General features: G+C 47.6%; 1 protein-coding gene across 10 annotated transcripts in view; it reads left to right on the top strand.

Annotated features, from left to right (window-relative positions):
- The window catches only part of SGMS1 (sphingomyelin synthase 1), an 83,739-nt gene that overhangs the window by 48,029 nt on the left and 20,012 nt on the right, over positions 1 to 15,698 (top strand). For 4 of the 10 annotated variants that reach the window (XM_027665566.1, XM_027665564.1, XM_027665569.1 and 1 more), the window contains one exon: positions 2,016 to 2,254. The exons of 2 other annotated variants lie outside the window; for them this stretch is intronic. The gene's annotated coding sequence lies outside the window, so the exon portion shown is untranslated. Of the gene's footprint in view, positions 1 to 1,940; positions 2,255 to 3,282; positions 3,371 to 5,072; positions 5,352 to 15,698 lie in introns of those variants that run through there. 4 more of the 10 variants (XM_027665567.1, XM_027665572.1, XM_027665570.1 and 1 more) reach the window with 4 other exon arrangements.

Raw genomic sequence — 15,698 nt, 5'->3', positions numbered from 1 at the left:
TGTGTAGGAGGAAAGAAAAACCCACCTCTTTGCATGGAAGAGTTCATTGTGTTTCTGTTTGTTTAGGGCTTTACAGGGTGTTATGTTGTATCTGTCTGGGCACATGCAGCATGTAAATGTTGAGAAGGTGTTCCCAAAACTTGCTTTTAATTACCCGTACTACTCGTCAAACTGTCCTCTGTTCTCCCTTCTGGCCCCACCTGACTCGTGGGAAAACAGGGCCGGCTTTGTTAACGTGCCTTGAGGTCACTGAACTCAGAGTCCTGGAGCAAGGGGGGGAATATTGCCGAGATAAGATCTGCTGGAGTAACAAAAGAGCGTTTCTGTCAAGTATGAACTCAGTCATTGTCAGAAGTGAGTTATTAAGTTGCCCCCTGTGCTTACCAGGTGCCTTCTGCTGTCCCGTGATGTGTGTGATGCCCCAAAGTAGACACTGCATAGTGAGGAGTCCATGGCCTGTAGTGTCTTTTCCAATTAATCCTTCGATTCCTCATATCTGCCCTCAGTGGGAGGGATTTACAGAATTGGCACTGATAGAATTACACCTCAGAAATCTTTAGGTAATGAGTAATCACCGGTTTTATTCCAGAATCCCTCCTGGAGAGCAGGGTGAGGTCAGGCAGATGCATCTGTTGAGTGTTGCCAGGCTCAATTACTAAAAGACTTCTGGAGAAAGGGAGCTTACTGATGGCTCATCCACACTTCCTATCTCTCCTCAGATTTTAAATAAAAGGGGCCAAGTTGGACTTGACCATGGACCATTTTTAGGCTTCTGAACTTTATGGAGGAGCTGATGGTGAACACATTGTTGCACTGGATAACTGTCTGTCCCCCTGTGTTAGGAACAAGGACATGGATCTATTAAGAAAACCCTGAAAAAAATCCTTGCTTTCTGTGTGACAAGAGGAGTGTGGAAGGATTTCTGTGCGAGGCTTCTGAAAATACTTTTTCCACCCTGCGTTTCTTCGATGTGGCTCTGCAGATTCCCCGGTATTCCTGGCAACAGGCTCCCTCTCTTGGGATGGAGTTCAGAAAATCTGATGCTGCTATTTGTTCGTGCTGGTGCCTGGTTTTATTTTTATTTTTTTTTTCCACATGATTTCATCTGTGGAGTGGGATCAGGCTGCTCCCCACACCTCTGACTTCACTCCTGGACAGGATCTGTGTTGTGTACAGCGGCCAGTGGGCTCCGTGCAGTCCTTGCTCCCATGTGAGCTGCTGGAAGACACCCTGCCAGCACTGCTCATCCCATCAGTCTTTCCAACATGGGACTCAGTCTGCTCTGTGTTGTGGTTTTGTCCTAAATTACATGAACTTGCTGCTATCCCAAGGCAGGGGCCAGCAGATATCCTCTGCTCCCTCCCATATTCCCTGGGATGCTTGGCACCATCCTCTCCCCCTATATCCATGTGCAGGACATGCTGGCTGCCTCAGCCCTCTGTGCTTCCAGCCCTTGCTGTGTTTTTTGGGATAGGAGTTGGATACTGGTGATGCTGCTGGTGGCAGCAGCGGGATGTAGCCAAAAACTTGGTTGGAAGCTCAGGGAAATTCGTTGGTTTCCTTTTAGTGTGGTGAAATATGACTTTTTTTTTTTTTTCCTGTTGTGGAGGATTTTTTGGTTTTAGGGTAGGACTTAACATCTGATATTTATATATATTGGGAAAATGAATCCTTCCTCCTTGCCCTGACACTTTCAGCTTCACGGTGTCATCCTGAGCCTTTCAAAAGCAGCGCTGATTCGAGGCGTTCCTTGTGCGTGTTGGGGACTGACGGACCTGAATTTATAGGATAAATCTCCCCCCGTTTTAGGGTGTTGCTTGCTGGTAGAACCCAGTGCTGCTGGGAGGTGTTGCACCAGCTGGAAACTGCAGCCCTGTGGCCGTGCTGGCCCTCCCAGCCTCCTCCTCCTCCTCCTCCTCCTGGTGTCCCTGCTGACGCACAGGGGTGATGGCCAAGGGGGGAGTTCTCTCCGTGCCTCCAGTGCACTGCTCACCTCTCCTGCTTTCCCTTTCCAGGCGCTTCCCGGCGAGCAGCGGGGAGAGAAGCTCTGAGGAAGCCCGGCCACGGGGAAGTCGAAAGGCAACTTTTAATGTTTTAATGTGAAGGAAGTTGGGCGAGATCCCGGGCTCCGGGACGCTTCGGCTCCAAGAGGCTTCTCCGCGTCTCCCTCTCATCCCGCCGGGAGCGCCGTGTCTGGCTGGCAGCTGGGAACAGGAGAAGTTGGCTGCTGTTTTCTGCCGCCTGATTTCCACCAGTGAGTAGCTCTCTGGCTCTGGGTGATCCCGTTTTAGTTAAAAGGCGTGTTCGGCTGCTGCTGGAGGGCCGGGGGTTGTGTTTTGGGCGCAGGACTTGGATACAGTAAGATCTACAAAGTGGCTTTTGGGGACTCTTGGTTGGGTGTTTTTGGTTTTGGTTTTTTTTTTTCCTTAAAGTGACAGTTAAGCTTGTGGTTTGTCTCTTGTTTGCTGCTTGGGTTTAGTCTTAGTTTTTAGTTTAGCTTGGGGTTTTTTTAAAACTGGGACAGCAGTGAGTACCCCTGTGTTGTCCCCCTGAACCGTGTCCAGAGAGTCAGGCAGCGAGGGTTTATGAAACAGTAAGAGCAAGAAGGTGTTTTAGACTTTGTGAGGTTTTATAGCAGCTGTACTGAGGCAGTGCCATGTGACTGTGCCTGCCCTGTGTGTCACCCGCTGCCCAAAAACCTGAATGCTTTGGTTCTAGAGGAGGGTGGCCCTGGGTGTGGAGAAGAGCCCAGTGAGTCACGGGGAAACCACAGAAATCCTCTTGGTGAGCTGAAGGTGCTGCAGCAAGAGGGAACAGCACTTTATCCCTAAGCTGTGCCTTGGATATGCAGCAGAGTCTTTGCATGGGCTGTGATCCTATTTGTGTGTTTTGGGCACAACCGCCTTTCCTTCTCATCCTAAACCTCTTTGGAACACAAGGCTTTAATCTGGAAGCTTTCTAATAGATTTATAGTGCTGAGGAACTAAACAAACTGCCTGCAGTAGCTCATCTTTGTGTGTATTTTGATACGTATATTTGTGTATATGCACACGCAGAGAGCTACTCCAGGCGTTGGTTTTCAGTCTGTGTGTGTGTATATGGGCATGTGTGTCTATAAAAAAATGGTTTTGTAAAGCAGGATGGGGTAAGCAGGCTTAGAGGAGGATGAATTTCTTCCTGCTCTGCCTCCTTCATTTGTGAGTTGATTTGGTTACGCAGACAAAGGCAGGAAAGCAAACCATAACAAAACCTCTCTTATCCAAACTAATCTGCTTACAACGCTGTCAGGTAAATCATTAACCCACGGGCCAGGTGCTTGGAAAAGCTGCTAAAGAGGTTTCTTGCCCCTGAAACTCCTGTTTTCCAGGAGGTAAGAAGTGAAATTACTTGCAGGTCTTGGTTTCGTGTGTGGGTGTTTGCTGCTGCTCTGGTTTCTGTACTGGTTAATAAAGTCATGTTGTCCAGTGGATTAATGATGGGAGAGGACTTACTCTCTGTGTTATTTTTCCTGAGAGAGCAGCTCCAGCTAAGGCAAAGGGGAAACACAGCATTTACTTACCTGTAAATACTGTAACTCATTAATGAGACTTCATTTTAAATGGGTTTATGGCTGATGGAGTGTTTTACTCCACAGCTTCGTTTCCTTGGATCCTGTGATTCAAATCTGACCTGGGAAGGTTTGCTGTGGGTCTTGCTGTGCTCAGTTTCCACACCAGCCTTCTGTTTTGGCTGACTTTTGTTTCTGTAGGCACGTAAGAAATGGATTTCCCTGTGGTATTTGAGTACTTAGAGTCTGTAGAGTCCTGTCTGTGTTCACTTCACTGTTTGATCGATCGTGTTTGCAGTGAGTCTATTCATGCAAGTAACTTGAACTATAGAAAACACGTAGCACATGGAGAACAGCAAAAGTAGCTTCATTTGTGATGTTTGCAGCCATTGCCTGAACATTGCCAAAGAAAAAGGGCTCAAGAAGGCCTTAAGCTTGTCCTAGGTGTCCATGTCCAGGAGCATGACTCAAAACCTCCAGCTGACCTCCGAGCTCCCTGAATCAGCGTTGCAGTTGTGCCTTGCCCTCCCCAAGCCGTGTGTGTTTAGGTGCCAAGCTCTCAGCCTGGCTGTCTTATCCAAAGGTGTGCCTGGTGTCCTACAAGACTTTCAGGCGTCTCCTGATGGTCCTAATAAGACCTTTGAGAGCAGAGCTCAGAAAGCTGAAGCTCACTTGAAAGAAAACCTCAGCCCCCAAAGCTGCTTGGTGCGGCTCCGAACGACTCAGCGCCCTGCACAGCCTGTGCTCCGTGTGCCCTGTGCTTTCCAGCTGCCTGGGAAAGCTCCAAACTGCTCTTGCTGCTCAGGAAAGTGCCCTTTTTGCTTGGTTAACTTTACAGCCTGGCTGCACATTAGCTTTTTTTAAAGCTGAGCTTTTTAAAGCTGTTCTACCACGTGAGGGTTTGCCGTGTGTCTGGGTTACACCTCATACCAAGTCCTTGGAGGAGGAGATATCCAGACCTGGAGGAGAAGGTGAATCCAGACCTTTCCCCAAGAGGTGTGAGTTCGTGGAAGCAGGTCTCTGCCCTGGGGACGCCCCAGCAAGTGCTCTCAAGTGCTGTTTCAGGTGGTAAACGCTGGCTTGCAGAGGGCAGGGTGGTCCCTCCTTCTCTGACCTGAGCAGCCCAGTCCACGCTCTGAATCTTTGTTTAAGCCTCTCTCCTTTGAGATTTTAGGGACAGGATGTGCTGATTGGGATCTCAGCCAGTTTACTTGAACCAGGAGAGCGATGGGCCTTTGGGGAACCAGGTTGCCACACCGTGTGTTCAGTAAGAGCTGTTGTGGCCACAGAGGACAGGGAGAAGGGAGACAGCCCCGTTCCCTCTCCGCTACCTCGGGAGTGTCTCTGCTCCCCCTGGCGCACTTGCCTCTGGCCTGGGGATAACTTTTTGCCAGGAAAACTGGCCCAATGGAGCTCTCTGTCTCCAGCTGTCTGCATGGCAGAGAAGGTGGGGGGGAGTGGCTCTGGTTGAAAATAGAAAGGCAGATTAGGAAATTCGAGGTATAGTTACAACACACGGCCGAGCTGCTCTGACAACTCACTGCTGCCATCGAAAGGGGAAGGACTCGCTCCTGCCTGTGTGCCTGCCGGCAGAAAACCAGGAAAAGAGCAGCTTTTCTGCCCAGGCACAGGAGAGGAGGGTGGGGATATGAGACAGGAAGGAGGGGATGCCTCTGGGAAACTCTGCTGGCGCAGGTGACAGAGTCCAGGTGTGCTGGAGCTGAGTTCAGGTGAGCGGCGCGAAAGCTTCCCGTCGGAAAGGTCGGACTTGAAATCCCAGCTGTGCTCAGCTGAGCTACTTCGGGTTAGTCCCCCCAAGCTAAGGACAAAGCCTTAAGGAGATTTACTTTGCTGCTTGAATTGTTCATGTTCATATTTTATGGGGAGAGTTCTACTTGGGGAAAAAAAACCCACAGCAAGTGCTGAGGGCGTAATTTCGCTTCCTGAATGCGAATGAGCTGCTCGGTTGTAATGTTACACTCTGCTAAGAGACTTCATTTTGCAATAAGTGTGTGAAGTGTCAGGAGAAAGAGTCAACAGACAAGCCAAGGGTAAATATCTTGTGCTTTGGAAGCTGCGAGCTTTTTAAGTGTTGGGTTTAGGAAGTGGCCACTGTGCAGTGTTTTGTCAGCAGCTCTTCCGAGTTTGTCACTATTCCTTGTGCTTATCGCTGGTCCTTGTAACTTTGGATGTATTTTCTGTTGCCTTCCCTAAAATAAGGACTAAATCCAGTTAGGGAAACCATTCTTTTCTTTGCTGAAGTGTTTCTTTCCTGCTGCCCTTTTTTTTTTTTTGTCTTTGGTTTTGAGGGTTTCATTTCATTTTTATTTGCTTTCTCTTTGTTTTTAACTCTTTGCAGCCTTGAGAGCAGTGTGAGTTGTCCTGCTGCTCCTGTTGTTGTAGCACTCCCAGCCACATACCAATAACCAGTGATCCATCCTGTTCAGTGTTTGGAAAGAAATATCCAGGGGGATTTCAGATATTCTGGGTATCCATCCTGGATGTATCATCAGCATAACTAAAGAACATTTAGCTATTTAGTTCAGAAAACCTGTAACAGCACTTTTCCTGGGCAGATAACCTGAAGACAAACAGCACTTATTATTCTTTTCAAGGGGCTGTGGATATAAGCTATAGATAAAAGCCTATCCAGAGTTGAATGGAATTTAGTATCAAGTCAAATTTTACCTTTACCTGGAATGAGTCTGTCTTTTAAAAGTGAGCTTAAGAATTGAAGTTACTCTTTAAGCCTCTGGGCAGAAATCCTGAAGACAAGCGGGTTGTTTTACTCAGTTAAGTTTCAAAATGCTTCAGCATGATTTCTCATGAATTACTGGGCTGCTTTTCATAACCAGGAATAAAAATGCATTGGTCCCAGTGATATATATATATATATATATAAAATATATATATATATAAGCACTGTTTCATTGGTCCCAGTGATAAATACTGTTTTCTTGTAAATTTGAGATCAACTTCAGCAGTCAAGCAGATTTTTCACCACGAAGAATGGACATGGACCTTTACAGTTTATTAACTTTTTGAAACTGAAAAACTGAACCCAGTTGACTCCAGTTTATTTGTGTTGGAGAAGCTGATGCTTTGGGATTGTTGATTTATCAAGCATCAGGGATGAGGGGGATTTAGTAGGAAGGCAGTCAGCTAGTGAGTTTTGGTGCAACTTTGATTTCAGTTTCTTAGACTTGCCAGCTCTTTGGGTTTCTTCCTTATTGTTTCTAAGTCCTTTGGTGTTTTGAAATTTTCCCTTTTAATCTCAGCCACCTGCTTTGCTTTGGGGACACTGGTTTGTCTGTTTTAAACTGGTCACACCCCACCTAAATCCTGGCATTGTTCAGCTCTCCTTAACGTGTTTGGATGTTGTACACAGGTTTAAAGCAACAAATAAGAACAACCCCAGGCACCAGCACAGGCTGGGGGGACCTGCTGGAGAAGGACCTGGGGGTCCTGGTGGGCAACCAGCTGTCCCTGCCCAGCCGTGTGTCCTGGGGACAGGGAGGGCAGTGGGATCCTGGGGGCACCAGGAGAGCGTTGGCAGCAGGGCAGGGAGGGGATCCTGCCCCTCTGCCCAGCCCTGGGCAGGCACATCTGCAGGGCTGGGCCCAGCTCGGGCTCCTCAGCACAGCAGGGCCAGGGAGCTCCTGGAGCGGGGCCAGCGCAGGCTGCGGAGATGCCCAAGGGATGGAGCAGCTCTGGGAGCAGCAAAGGCTGAGGGAGCTGGGGCTGTTCAGCCTCCAGAGCAGAGCCTGAGAGGGGCCCTCAGCCATGTCTGGAGGGGCTGCAGGGAGGGGGCAGAGGATGGAGCAGGCTCTGCTCGGGGGGGGGCCAGCAATGGCACAAGAGGAACGGGCAGGAACTGATGGCCAGGAAGTTCCAGCTGGACAGGAGGAAGAACTTGTTGGCTGGGCAGTGCCCCAGCCCTGAAGAGAGAGCAGAGAGGGGGTGGAGTGTCCTCCCTGGGGCTATTCCAGAGCTGTCTGGACACACTCCTGTGCCCTGTGCTCTGGGCTGGCCCTGCTGGAGCAGGGAGGTGGGACCAGATGCCCACGGTGGTCCCTTCCAACCTGACCTGTTCTGGAATCCTGTGATGTGACCTGGGCAAGCCTTGAGAAACTTCAATTTGTGTTAGTACAGTTGCAGAGAGGGAGTGGAGAGGGGCTTCAGGTGGTGAGGGCATCTCTAGTCCTGGGAAACTTGAAGCTGTGAGAGGTGAATTCCTGTTGCAAAAGCCAAATGAGAAATGAAAGCAACTTTCTGCTGTGTAGGTTTGTCTCTGTGGTTCTCCTTGCAGTTTCAGGAAACAGAAGTGGTGCAACTATTTGCTGGGAACAAAGTGGAGTGGAGAAGCACTGGGAACAGGATTTTAGGGGAGTGAAGAAGCCCTCCTAGGGAGGTCAGAGTGAACCCTCATAGCCCAGCAGAACAGTTTGATTTCTGAGCCACTCAGTTTACATCACCAACTCTCTGCCAAACCATATATATTTGAAATGATAACAGTGTAACCATCTGTCAAAGGGTCTATTTGCAAACACTTTTCCCTGTGTGCGGTGGCCTGGCTTTTGCAAGTTGTGAGGGAAAGGTGGGAAAAGAATTGATCCAGTAATTCAGGGTTATTTAAGCTAAAAGCACTTGGGTACTGAATTAGATTTATCTGGGAGAAAAGTATCCCGGGCTCAGGCTTTTGTTAATGTTTAATGTTCTGTGACGCTCTGCCCAGGCGTAATTGAGCCATCAGCACGGGAGTGATCCCGTCCGAGGGGTTTATTTTGAGTGATTGCAGAGCCCGCTGTGACTTTGATTTCACTGCAGCCTGAGCTAATTGATGAACAGGGCCATCATTTATTTGCAGTTCTCGGGATCCTTTCAGACTGATTCTCCTTCTTTTCAAAACTCTTGGAAGGGGAGGAGGCTGAGGAGGCCGCCAGCGCTGCCGGCCGTCCATCACAGAGTTATCTAAAATAACTGACTATATAACTAACTATAACTAATATAACTAACTATAACTATCTAAAATAACCCTCAGGAGAGGTGCTTTGGCACTGCCCTGGTTTGAGCAGCCTCCTCACTTTCTCCTAAGCCTGGTGAACATGAATCTGGAGCGTGTGCCCGCTCGGCTGGGGAGGGTCTGGCACGTGGGACAGGAACAAGACCCAGAGGAGGGGGGAAAGGAGGGAGGAAAGAGTGGATGCTTCGAAGATGGAAAGAAGAATAAGGAAGAAAAAAGCCAGAGGGAACAAACACCCCTGCTGGTTTTTGTTTGGGTCTCAGTTTGAGATGAATACTCCTGAGTTTTCTTCCTGATTTCTTTTTTTCTTCCTGATTTTGTTAGATTCCAGCCTAATACAGTTTGTCACCACGCTCTGCTGATGAATCATGGGGCTGCATCAATAAATCCAGTTTTATGCAGAGCTTTGGAACAGGGAGGAAGTCCTGTCTTATAAGTACCTTTTGAAAATAGGGAAGCAGAAGTTGCCCAGAGAAGCTGTGGCTGCCCCATCCCTGGAAGTGCTCAAGGCCAGGTTGGGCTGGGCTTGGAGCAATCTGGGCTGGTGGGAGGTGTCCCTGCCCATGGCAGGGGGTGGAATTAGTTGGTTCCCAATTTTCAAGGTGGAAGGTGGTTTTCAATTAGATACAGTTGTCCTGATTGAACTTTGAGGTTGTTGTCTAAAAGCTACTGTGCCTTTTGAATCCAAGGGTGCAAATGCAAGAAAAGCAAGATGCTGTGCATTGTAAACAGGAGTGTTATTTGTCAGTCCACTGTCTGAAATAAAAAATATAAAGGAAAAGGAGATGGCAGTGCTTAGGGGCAAGTCTTCCTTAGGTAGCTATTAATCTTCCCAAGGGAAATTTGCCAAAGCAATAATTGTAACTGCTAACACTTGAAATGGTGAAGACATTGTGTTTGTGCCTGGCAAAGGGCTGGAAAACAGATACAGCAACGAGTTTGAATAGTGCAGTTCATAACTTCTGTCGTGGCTTCAGGGAGGTTCACAGAGAAGTCTGACAGAAGCAGCATTTTGACCATTCTGGCTTAATTTGCAATGAATGTCCATAGAGGTGGGGAGGCCCTGGCACAGGCTGCCCAGAGAAGCTGTGGCTCCTCCATCCCTGAAGTGTCCAAGGCCAGGTTGGACAACCTGGGCTAGTGGAAGGTGTCCCTGCCCATGGCAGGGGGTTGGAATGAGATGAGCTTTGAGGTCCTTTCCAACCCAAACCATTCTGGGATTCTGTGCCCTGCCATCCCATTGCAAGTGCTGTGTTGGGTGGAGAACCACCCCAAAACCAGCTGATGTTTGTCTCCAGACTGGATTCTGCCTTTCTCCCATTTGGCCTGACTAAATAATACATGAACCAAAGCAGTGTCTGCTGGTTTTAGGCAGTGTAGATCACAAAAGCAGATATAAATGCAACGCTTCTTCATATCAGACTTCCTTGCCTGTTAACTGACCCCAAATTCTGTGCCCTCTGTTAGGGGACATGAGTCCCCTTGTCCTCGATGATTTATGCAGCATCTACAGTAACAGGGCCTGTTGCTTATGGACATGTGTGCATTCATATTTTATGTCTCTGCCTGCCCTTCATGTTTTATTTAGTGAAGAGTGTAAGGAAATTGGTTACTTGGCAAAACCTGGCTTTTAGTGAGCTGAGGAGATGCAGGTTGCCGGATTTTTTTGGACTGGCGCTGTGTCCCTCCCTGGGGGCTGTCCCAGCCTTTCTCAGGAGCTTTCTAAATGTCGAACCTTCCTCGTGGCTTTTCCAGAAAGCAGAGAGAGCCTCCAGCCCTGCTGTTGGAAACCTGTCTCCTGCACATCCCCTTTGGGAGGGTAAGAAATCCCAAAACCAGATGGGAATGTGATATCCTTGCGCTGTCCGAGACTGGGCTTTCCTGGGCTGAGATCAACGGTGTTCCCATTAAATCTGAGCTTACATGCTGCCATGTGTGGCATGTCTGGCATTTCAGACCGATCCAGACCAGCACAAGTTTTGAAATTAATTCCAGTCCCTGCATTGTTTCACTGATGATGTGAAATAAGACCTGGAATTAGACTCTTTTTGTCAGTGCTGTTGTGGTGCCACGTAGGGTGAGCTGCATATTTCATCAGGATATCTGCCAGTACTTTTATCCCTCACCCACATGAAATATTTGTGAATTTAGGTTATTTTCAGACCCAGTGAAAAGGTTTTTAAATGCCTGAGGATAGATAATATATTTCTTTTTAAAAGAGAGCTTCATGTGTGTGTATGTTCAGTGCAATCTCTGGTAGCCCCACCCTTACCCCTAAAACCCACATAAATTAAAAAAAAGACCTCAACAAACCCCAAACTCAGGCTTCTGTGACTGTTTAATATCTTCTGGTGTGAACTTCATAGTATTTATTTGATCTTCTTGTTTCCAGAATAGTACTTTCATTTTTCCCATGAGTAGTCATTTCAGACAGCTCTGTTACTTGCAGGAGCAACACTGGCATTTCTGGAGGACTCATACTGAATTTTCATAATCTTTCTACATGGAAGATTTAATTTTTTTAGGACCTCTTATCACAATGTCGTATTTTCTTGGATTTAGATGATCTTGGAGACGTTCTTAGGATTTACCTGTAAAATGCTTGTCAGAGCACTGCTCAAGGATAGTCCTGTAGAGCAAGTCTGACCACGGAATGAGTAGGTAAAGCAGCAGCTGTGGCAAGTTGGCCCTTATTTGTTTGCTACTCCTAAAATATTCTGGTTACTGATGTACTCAAGAGGCCTACATACATTTCCCAGGCTTTAAGGGAATGCTGTGTAGTCATGGAGTCTGTCAGGGGTTTTACCAGCTGACAGAATCCCAGAATGGTTTCAGTTGGAAGGGACCTTAAAGCCCATCTCATTCCCCTCACCCCTTCCATGGGCAGGGACACCTCCCACCAGCCCAGGTTGCTCCAAGCCCCGTCCAACCTGGCCTTGGACACTTCCAGGGATCCAGGGGCAGCCACAGCTTCCCTGGGCAACCTGTGCCAGGGCCTCCCCACCCTCCCAGGGAAGGATTTCTTCCCCAAATCCAATCTAAGTGCCCAGATGACTTTCTGTGGTGCTGTAACATCCCAACCCCTCCTGCTCAGAGGAGCCCCTGCCCAGCAGAAACATCAGCGGAATTGTTGTTCCCATCTTTTGTTTGCTTACACGGGTACACAGCAGGGATAATTCACCCTGCTGGACATCCCTAGGGAATGTGTCTCCTGAGTATTTACCTACAGGAAGGGCTTATTCCCAGAGAGCCTCCTGCACCTTGCTGCTGAAGGGTGATGTAAAGGAGCATCATGCTCTCCTGCCTGACTGCTGCTTCCTTATCTACTTTGCCTTTCCCGTTTTAGCTTCAGCCTCAGCAGCTTTATCCAATTCTCCTGCCATCTCCCATCCTTCCCCACCAGTCAGCAGAGCCATGACTTCATGGCCAGCACTGATCCCTCTGGGAGAGGAGGCAGGTCAGCGTTGGGCTATTTTCGAGCGGCACCTCATCGGCGTCCCTGCCTTGCTCTCCTTAATACCCTGCTAATCTGAACTTCACCCATCTGCTTGCAGAAAGCTACGTGACTGCAGATTTAAATCTTTCCTCCTCTCTATCCCTCTCTTCTGGTTCACACTTAACCACCACAGATAATGAGAAATACTTAAGCCAGATGCCTCTTGAGCTGGTTGGTCATGCGGTGCTTCTGCCACAGAAGGGAGGGAGGTTTATTTGTTTGGGTTCCTCTTTCTGTGGCTGGAAGGAGAACTGTGCCACTGGGTTCCTGCAGTTCTCTCTGCTGTAACAGGCACCTCCTTATTGCAGTTAACTGTTTGTGTAACAGCAGCCATGAAACCCAGCCTTGTTTTTGCAGGCAGGAGCTCAGCGATCATCCCAAAGCGACAGGGACCCCTTAGTCAATTAAATGGTTAATTCCCATGTCAACTTCCCAGGCTGGAATGCTGGTTTTTTAAAATTGTTTTCCCAAGGCTGGAAGTGGCTTCTCAATCTCTAAGCCAACTGAAATTGTCTAAGCAGTTGGAGGTGTTTGCAGTGAGCAGCATGTGGCTGGTTCCCTGCAGGGAGCTGCACTTGTTACGTGCTCGATAAAGGACCCGTGGCCGTGGACACTTCCATGGGGTGGATCAAGGGAATGACATGAATGAGGTGCTACAAGCTGTAGCTTCCTCCTGCCTAATGTGCAGCTTAACAAAAGCAAGCACAGATTCTGAGGAGTGCATCAGCCAGTTTGTGGTGTAATGCTCGGTTTGCCTTCCTTTAGTTAAAAGAAAATGTTTAGACTGGTAAGAGAAGTTTGCTGGAGGCTGTGCCCTCATGCTGTGTCAGTTGGACATCCCTCCATCCCTTCTGTGGCAGGAGAAGAGGTGTTGCATGACCAACCATCTCAGGAGGCATCTGATTTAAGTATTTTCAATTATTTCTGGTAGTGAAGGGTGAACAAACTGCTTCCTGAGCTTCAAGTCGCTTTGTAGCAGTTTTCCGAGCTGTGGGAAGGAGTGGATGACAGCATTCCCCAGATGGGGGGGTTGTAAGGGGAAATACTGTTCTTGTTTAAAGTTGACAGAGGGCAGGGTTAGGTGGGATATTGGGAAGAAATTCTCCCCTGTGAGGGTGGGGAGGCCCTGGCACAGGTTGCCCAGAGAAGCTGTGGCTGCCCCTGGATTCCTGGAAGTGTCCAAGGGCAGGTTGGATAGGGCTTGGAGCAACCTGGGCCTAGTGGGAGGTGTCCCTGCCCATGGCAGGGGGTGGGACTGGATGGGCTTTAAGGTCCCTTCCAACCCAAACCGTTCTGTGACTGTGATTCTCTTTTTAACTGTAGCTTAAATTCCATGGCATGAGCACAAGGTGGTTGGACTTACCCAGTACCTGCAGCTGAGATTCTCTTGTTTGGCTGGAATTACAGGTTACTTTCTGAACTGATTTGATTGACGTGTTCAAATCCTACCAGTTCAGCATGTGAATCTGTTACACAGCCAGCCAGTCTTTCATGTTCAGTGTGCCAGATAGTGGAGGCCCTGCCTGCAGGAGAAGGGATGGCTGAGAGCCACCGTGCCAGAGATTGTCCCTGGGATCATAACCGGGCAGCTGATGGACATCTCCATAAAGATGTTGGGACAATGTGACACAGACACATCTCCTATGCCTTGAGTGTGTCACTAGAAAAAAAATTTAGAGGTAATTGGATGTGTCTGCAGGAGGAACATACTTCTGAGGCTTTGAAGTGGTTATTGAAATATTCATGATTTCCAGAACAGTTAGACAGCAAGATCAGAGTTCCTTATCTTTCTTTATTTCTCCTTATTTGTGAATGTAATTGATCATAACGTTGAGCTGAGAGGAATGTTAAAAACATATTTTGCAGACTTTGAACACACTGTAAATGACTTCAAGTGATTCTGCTCGTGGCTTGTGTCAGCCATACCTGGTAATACACACGGTCAGTGTGGAACCAAGCAGCTTTTCAGTGTTGTTTTGTGATCTTAGAGTATGTATCAATTAAAAATGTTAGGAATGCCTCATGTTTCAGGGAGAACACTTGTGTATATCTATTCCTTGGTGGTGCAATGCCCAGTTGTTGTCAGCAGCAAGATTTAAGCAGGATTTGCTGGTGTCACAGGCTCATCGTGGCAGGGACGTCACATCTGACATAAATGGGGAGCAGCTGAGTAGGAATAGTCAGTGACTCTATAATCTGGGGCCTGATACAGAGATAAAGCTACTTGTCAGCGCTGGGGGAAGGAATATCTTGGGTTTCTGGAGTCCAGATTCTGAAATTTGGAGCTTGTGACAGCATCAAAGTGTCACCTTCGGCGGCAGCATCAGCAGTCCCAAAACACCAGGCTACAACCACAAAGTTACCTATAAAAGGCAAAAAATGATGACCCTTAGAGTAGGGAGCAGAGTTGTTTGGCATTCTCCTTCTGGCCCTCTTGCTGTCGAGGAAGAAGCTCCTGGATGGCTGCACTGGGGAGGGGGAGGGTTCGTGTCTCCAGCCGCGGTGGATTTTGCTGGAGCGTGTTTTTGCCAATGGTGGCAGATCTCCAGTGCAAACACAGGGATTTGGCACCCGTGTGATGGGGAGGAAGGAAGGTGGCTGGAGTTTGGCAAACTGAGGGGATTTTTCCCGCTTGGAGCATTAACCACAGAAGGGAAGATGCCAGGGCAGCCCGTCTGAATTGTCAGGAGATCTGGCTCTAGTCAGACAAATTCCCCTCGTGTGGATTGTACGCCTGTAATGTGTTGGCAATCAAAGTTGTTTGGGGTTGGTTTTCTTCTTTCACTTTTTCTATCCTTTCCCGGGTTTCTAATTTTTCTAGACCAACTCTGCAATAGGAGTCTTCCTCTCCTTCGTGCAGACCTATTCCAGAGACATATTTTATTTACGGTACAGCTCTGAAGAGGTTATTGCTGGAGAGAGGAGAACTGTTCAATGCTCAAAAATTTGGACTATTTGCACCAGAAATAATCTTGACCGTTTGTGATGTTGTGCCTTTCAAACCAGGATCACTGTGTGTTACATGAAACTAAATTAATAAAAAATAAATTTTGTTTTCCAAGAGGAACAGCATTGAAACTGAATCATGTTGATGGTCTTTTGGGTGGGTTTATGAATAGTAACAGCTGAAATGCAGAGGACAGCATCATGCGTGAGGATCTATAGATATTTATATTACAGTTCTTGAGGCTTGGAGTCTTTTTGATCTGGGTCTGATGTGTTGGGCTTCAAAAGTAGGGTATTTGAAATAAAATATTTATATTGCTAATGAAATATGGAAATATTATTCTAGGCTGAGATTCATAGTGTGTAAACTTAGCTTTCTTCTCCTTTACTTGTAACTCTGGGAAAGACTGTTTGGAGGAAGCAACTGTTGTGGTCTGGCTACTAATACATATCCAGTAACAAACCCAAATTTTAAAAACTATGACAAATACTTGATTTAAGCCTTCGGTGAGGCTCTGTTTTCGCTGTGGTTTCTGCCAGCTTTCCTTTTCCTAATCTGCATGGCTGGCTTGGAAAATTATGCTGGAGTCTGCATTTTAGAGCCATGTTACCATCAGTCACAAGACTCTTCTCAGTTTCCTTGAGCGTAACTTCCCTTCCTGTTTCCATTACTTTTTTTTTTTATT

This window comes from Corapipo altera, unplaced genomic scaffold (genome assembly GCF_003945725.1).
Source record: "Corapipo altera isolate COAL_440 unplaced genomic scaffold, ASM394572v1 161, whole genome shotgun sequence".
NCBI lineage: Eukaryota > Metazoa > Chordata > Aves > Passeriformes > Pipridae > Corapipo > Corapipo altera.
This window is presented reverse-complemented; position numbering and strand designations above follow the sequence as displayed.